This window comes from Eleginops maclovinus, chromosome 7, assembly GCF_036324505.1.
Source record: "Eleginops maclovinus isolate JMC-PN-2008 ecotype Puerto Natales chromosome 7, JC_Emac_rtc_rv5, whole genome shotgun sequence".
NCBI lineage: Eukaryota > Metazoa > Chordata > Actinopteri > Perciformes > Eleginopidae > Eleginops > Eleginops maclovinus.
Window position 1 is genome coordinate 160,401 of NC_086355.1, and position 6,922 is coordinate 167,322.

Here is a 6,922-nt window from a genome sequence, read left to right on the forward strand (position 1 = left end):
ATTTGTCATTTTCTGTTTTTACTATTTCATATATTTACATCAGAGGAGAGGAGGATAATTCTGCTTCCTGTAAAACCTCCTAAACATCTGGGTCTGAAGTTACTCAGGGAACAGGGTGAGCTAACGTTAGCCTTTAGCTCGTAGCTTCTGTCCACTATGGAAACACTGGTTTAAAAGGAAGCTTTAGTCTTTAATGTCCGTTTCCAGTTGTTTTGGAGAAACCTCTATGATTCAGTGTTTCCAGAGGTTGTAGGTAAGTTGGGTCAGCGAGTCCTGATCCTGCAGATGAAATCGCCCAAAGCCTCTGACCTGACGCTTTAATGAAATCCGTCCTAAGCTAACGGTGATTACTTCCTGATGATTACTGAGCTGCCAAAAACCCTCAGGACCACAAACCGGGACACAGATAACTGTTGTCATTATTTACTGTCTTTCTTTTGGCTTCATTTTCTGCTTTATTTTCTATTACATTTCTTTTTTGATCTCCTAATTTTCTATATTTTGTTTTTACTTTTCAAATTATGTTTACTTTTTTTCTTTAAATGTTTTCTTAATTTTCACTTTAATTCCTCTTAATTTTCTTAAAACAGAAACACACATGTTTTATGTCTGTACTGGTATCAATGAACCAATAGGATTCATCTAATAATCCAATCATCAGAATGTCAAACATACCGTTTATTGTACAAGCGTTGAAACTCTTCTCTGTTCGATACCTTTTTAACGTCAGGCGAGATGAAATCCTCGACAGGAAGCTAATCTCTTGATCTTCAGCAGAGAAAAGGTATTTTATTCTGAAAGCTGCTTACACTCAGAAGTGACTTTCATTTGGTCTTGAGAGGAACACTGAGGGAGGGGATTACTGCAGATTACACAGGCTCATCAAGCCACAGGCTCTTATTCTGAAGGAGATACTCAGGCTCTTATTCTGAAGGAATGAATCTCAGGCTCTTATTCTGAAGGAGTGAATCTCAGGCTCTTATTCTGAAGGAGTGAATCACAGGCTCTTATTCTGAAGGAGATACTCAGGCTCTTATTCTGAAGGAGATACTCAGGCTCTTATTCTGAGGAGATACTCAGGCTCTTATTCTGAGGAGATACTCAGGCTCTTGTTCTGAAGGAGATACCCAGGCTCTTGTTCTGAAGGAGTGAATCTCAGGCTCTTATTCTGAAGGAGTGAATCTCAGGCTCTTGTTCTGAAGGAGTGAATCTCAGGCGCTTATTCTGAAGGAGTGAATCTCAGGCTCTTGTTCTGAAGCAGTGAATCTCAGGCTCTTATTCTGAAGGAGTGAATCTCAGGCTCTTGTTCTGAAGGAGTGAATCTCAGGCTCTTGTTCTGAAGGAGTGAATCTCAGGCTCTTGTTCTGAAGGAGTGAATCTCAGGCTCTTGTTCTGAAGGAGTGAATCTCAGTCTCTTATTCTGAAGGAGTGAATCTCAGGCTCTTGTTCTGAAGGAGTGAATCTCAGTCTCTTATTCTGAAGGACTGAATCTCAGTCTCTTATTCTGAAGGAGATACTCAGGCTCTTATTCTGAAGGAGATACTCAGGCTCTTGTTCTGAAGGAGATACCCAGGCTCTTGTTCTGAAGGAGATACCCAGGCTCTTGTTCTGAAGGAGTGAATCTTTGGCTCTTGTTCTGAAGGAGATACTCAGGCTCTTATTCTGAAGGAGTGAATCTTTGGCTCTTGTTCTGAAGGAGATACTCAGGCTCTTATTCTGAAGGAGTGAATCTTTGGCTCTTATTCTGAAGGAGATACTCAGGCTCTTATTCTGAAGGAGTGAATCTTTGGCTCTTGTTCTGAAGGAGATACCCAGGCTCTTATTCTGAAGGAGTGAATCTCAGGCTCTTGTTCTGAAGGAGATACTCAGGCTCTTATTCTGAAGGAGTGAATCTTTGGCTCTTGTTCTGAAGGAGATACTCAGGCTCTTATTCTGAGGAGATACTCAGGCTCTTATTCTGAAGGAGTGAATCTTTGGCTCTTGTTCTGAAGGAGATACCCAGGCTCTTGTTCTGATGGAGTGAATCTCAGGCTCTTGTTCTGAAGGAGTGAATCTTTGGCTCTTGTTCTGAAGGAGTGAATCTCAGGCTCTTATTCTGAAGGAGTGAATCTCAGGCGCTTATTCTGAAGGAGTGAATCTCAGGCTCTTGTTCTGAAGGAGTGAATCTCAGGCGCTTATTCTGAAGGAGTGAATCTCAGGCTCTTGTTCTGAAGGAGTGAATCTCAGGCTCTTATTCTGAAGGAGATACTCAGGCTCTTGTTCTGAAGGAGTGAATCTCAGGCTCTTGTTCTGAAGGAGATACTCAGGCTCTTGTTCTGAAGGAGATACTCAGGCTCTTGTTCTGAAGGAGTGAATCTCAGGCTCTTGTTCTGAAGGAGTGAATCTCAGGCTCTTGTTCTGAAGGAGTGAATCTCAGGCTCTTATTCTGAAGGAGTGAATCTCAGGCGCTTATTCTGAAGGAGATACTCAGGCTCTTGTTCTGAAGGAGTGACTCTCAGGCTCTTATTCTGAAGGAGATACTCAGGCTCTTGTTCTGAAGGAGATACTCAGGCTCTTGTTCTGAAGGAGTGAATCTCAGGCTCTTATTCTGAAGGAGATACTCAGGCTCTTGTTCTGAAGGAGTGACTCTCAGGCTCTTATTCTGAAGGAGATACTCAGGCTCTTGTTCTGAAGGAGATACTCAGGCTCTTGTTCTGAAGGAGTGAATCTCAGGCTCTTATTCTGAAGGAGATACTCAGGCTCTTGTTCTGAAGGAGATACTCAGGCTCTTGTTCTGAAGGAGATACTCAGGCTCTTGTTCTGAAGGAGTGAATCTCAGGCTCTTGTTCTGAAGGAGTGAATCTTTGGCTCTTGTTCTGAAGGAGATACTCAGGCTCTTATTCTGAAGGAGTGAATCTCAGGCTCTTGTTCTGAAGGAGATACCCAGGCTCTTATTCTGAAGGAGTGAATCTCAGGCTCTTATTCTGAAGGAGTGAATCTCAGGCTCTTGTTCTGAAGGAGTGACTCTCAGGCTCTTATTCTGAAGGAGTGAATCTCAGGCTCTTGTTCTGAAGGAGTGACTCTCAGGCTCTTGTTCTGAAGGAGTGAATCTCAGGCTCTTATTCTGAAGGAGATACTCAGGCTCTTATTCTGAAGGAGATACTCAGGCTCTTGTTCTGAAGGAGATACCCAGGCTCTTGTTCTGAAGGAGTGAATCTCAGGCTCTTGTTCTGAAGGAGATACTCAGGCTCTTATTCTGAAGGAGTGAATCTCAGGCTCTTATTCTGAAGGAGTGAATCTCAGGCTCTTATTCTGAAGGAGTGAATCTCAGGCTCTTGTTCTGAAGGAGATACTCAGGCTCTTGTTCTGAAGGAGTGAATCTCAGGCTCTTGTTCTGAAGGAGATACTCAGGCTCTTGTTCTGAAGGAGTGAATCTCAGGCTCTTGTTCTGAAGGAGTGAATCTCAGGCTCTTGTTCTGAAGGAGTGAATCTCAGGCTCTTGTTCTGAAGGAGTGAATCTCAGGCTCTTGTTCTGAAGGAGTGAATCTCAGGCTCTTGTTCTGAAGGAGTGAATCTCAGGCTCTTGTTCTGAAGGAGTGAATCTCAGGCTCTTGTTCTGAAGGAGTGAATCTCAGGCTCTTGTTCTTACTTAAGACTCAAATACTTTTATTTCGAAGAAAAGACTGCTTTATGTTTTACTCTGAGGCTTTTATTTTGACGGAAAAGCAGCTTTCTTTTGAACTTGTTCACTACATGAACTTATCAGGATTTAGAAATCTAAATGAAGTAATCAGTAATACCTAGCACCTCAATATTAATCTTTAAATATACAGTACTTGGGTACAGATACGTTTGAAAGGTGTCTGAGTATCTCTACACTCTTCTATCGAGAGAAGAAATTATACATTTTAGAATAATAAGATATCATATCAAAGAGAGGACAGTCTTACAACGAGTCTCTGAGCGGCCTGACGAGTCTGCTACTACAGTTACACGTCTCAGATATTTTGATAATGTGTGTGTGGCGTGTTGTGCTGTATGTAATGTGTGTGTGTCTGCGTGTTGTTCAGTTTTTAAAGGTGCCACAGAACGGATCCATCTGGTATTCAAAGTGTTCTCTACAAAGAAGGTATTTAACTTTGGTTGATCCAAAACATGTCCAGATGTTTCACAGGCCCGTTTACTACCCTATGATTGGGTCCCAGAATGAAACGAGCTGAATTATTTGGGGCTCATTTAAATAATGATGACGAGCTCTGCTCTGATTGGCTGGTTTACATGAGCATTCCATGGCTGCCTCAGAGCCCACAGAAGTAAGTGAAGTACGTGAAACTGTGAGAGATGAACCATGGAGGCTGTTGGCATCAACCTCACATGTCTGAGTCTTTATCGGAGGAGGAAACCGATGATCTGAAGAACAGCCAGTTGGTCGGAGATTGGAGAATACGGTTACGGAGTGGTGAGTGTTAGCGTTTGTGTTTCCAGCAGCTGCTGTGTGCAGATGTGGGGCTGGACTACCGTGTGTCACACACAGGGAGTGTTGTAACTCCCCGTTGTGCTGCTGTGATACGCATATTCATGATTTGCACGTGAAGGAGGAAACACGGTGTTTGAGGTTCACGGTATGTCAGCTCAGTGTACCGAGCTCTCCTTATTCCACTCTGCCAAGGTGAATACCGTTTTCCATTCTATGGCACCTTAAATATATATATATATGTGTGTGTGTGTGTGTGTGTCCGGTGTGTGTGTGTGTTGTTCTGTATTGAATGTGTGTGCATGGCGTGTTGTTCTGTAAGTAATGTGTGTGTGTGGTGTTTCTGCTCACCTTTAAATATTGACGAAGAGTACGCGTTTATTATTCTCATTGAGAAACAGTTCCTCTTCCTGCTTCAGAGGGTAGGAGGTTCTGTCTCTGCTTTTATTTTGAAGGGTCTGAGAGGTCTTAACTTATTTCATCCAACACATTTAACCAGCCTATTACTTTCTTTCAGTCTCAGTGTGCAGTGACAGCTTCAGATCCTGAACGTGGAGATCTGTTCTCATGCGGACAGCTCAGGGAACCTTGGCGTGTTCTTGGCATGTCTTTGGGCCCTTTTGAGCATGTATTTAGTGTATCTTTAACATGTCTTTGTCATGGGGGAAAAGGACCCAGGCGCAGAACCAATAGAGGAGGCAGGGGTGCAAAACGGTAATAAAAGGCAAGCTTGTTGTTACACGTTCATTTGCACCTGGGCCTTGCCCCCAGACCACCCGGGCGCAACGCAGAGACCGATATGCGCCGGAGACAGGGCCATAAGTCACGGCAAGGGAACACTGGGGTGCGGAGACAGGGCCGAAGACAGGGCGGGAGGCCACGGTGGGGGAACTCTGGAGGACGGGCAGGAGTGCGACGGAGGCCGAGGGGGGGACACTCTGGGGGCCGGGCAGGAGGGCAACGGAGACCACGTTGGTGGGGACACTCCGGGGGCCGGGCAGGAGGGCTCAGGAGGGCTCAGGAGGGCGCGGCGGCGAGGGAACTCCGGAGGACTGTCTGAAGGGAGGCGAGACAGCTCCGGAGGGAGGCGAGACAGCTCTGGAAGAGGGGCTGGAGGGCAGCGAGAAGCCTCTGGAGGACGGGCTGGAGGGCGCCGAGACGCCTCTGGAGGATGGGCTGGATGGCGCCGAGACGCCTCTGGATGACGTGCTGGCGGACGGCCAGGCGCCTCTGGAGGACAAGGCTGGAGGATGCCGAGACCGTGCTCGAGGACGGCGAGACGCCTCTGGAGGACCAGGCTGGATGACGGCGAGACGCCTCTGGAGGATGGGCTGGAGGGTGGCGAGACACCTCTGGATGACGTGCTGGCGGACGGCCAGACGCCTCTGGAGGACAAGGCTGGAGGATGCCGAGACCGTGCTCGAGCCCGCAGGGGTCTGCAGGACCCCGGACAGAGCAGGAGATGGCGTCCACGGGATCCCCGACAGGGCAGGTACTGGCCTCGGCGGGACCCCGAAAGAACAGGGAGTTGTGTCGCTGGGACCCCAAGCGGGACTAGTGACAGCGGGCCCACCAACGGACCAGGAACAGGTGTTGGTGGGAACCCCATCGGAACAGGTGACGGCGAGACCCCTTACGGACAATGAACAGGTCTTGGCGGGACCCCCATCGGAACAGGTGATGGCAGGACCCTTCAACGGAGCAGGACCTGATGTCGGCTTGACCCCCGGCAGAGCACGTTTTGGCAGGACCCTCGGCGGGACAAAATCAGAAGTCGGCGGGACCTGCAAGGAGACAGGAGAGGATGGAGTCGGCTGGACCGCAGACAGGACAGGCGGGGCTGGGTACAGCCGGACCGCAGCAGAAAAAACGGCGGCCGGGGCTAGGCTTGGAAACACGGCGGCTAGGGCCGGAGCTGCAGCCGGGAGCGTGGCTGCAGGAGCACGGGCTGGTAGCCTGGCCTTGCGTCCCTTAGTGGACTGTTGCAGGCTCCGCTGACCTCCAAAAGCCATGCGGGAGCCAACAAAAGGGTCCACATAAGGTTCCATGTTGGGAGCTCTGGCAGGCAGGGAGCTAGCATGCCTGGGACGAGCAGGCCGGGAAACAGGTTTTGCCTCACAGCTACGAAAAAAATCCTCAAGATTCAAGATTCCTTTACTTGTCACTACATGAATACAGCAAAATTGTATGCATTCCTGATGGTGCAAAACAATACAACACAACGTTGCCATTCAAATACAAAACAACAATACAGTCAAGGCAGTAAAAAGTGCAAAGTCAATCAATAAGTTATTGCACATGAAACTTTTGCAGGTGTATTTATAATTTCAAAACTACAAATAAATGTCTAAAAACATGGGGTCAAATATTATGTGCAGTCGGATGTGAACATATACTTGGTTGGGCATAAGTTCATACCCTAACCCTATTAGTGCTGTGATTGTCTGGCTGTGTTCAGCTCACGTATGG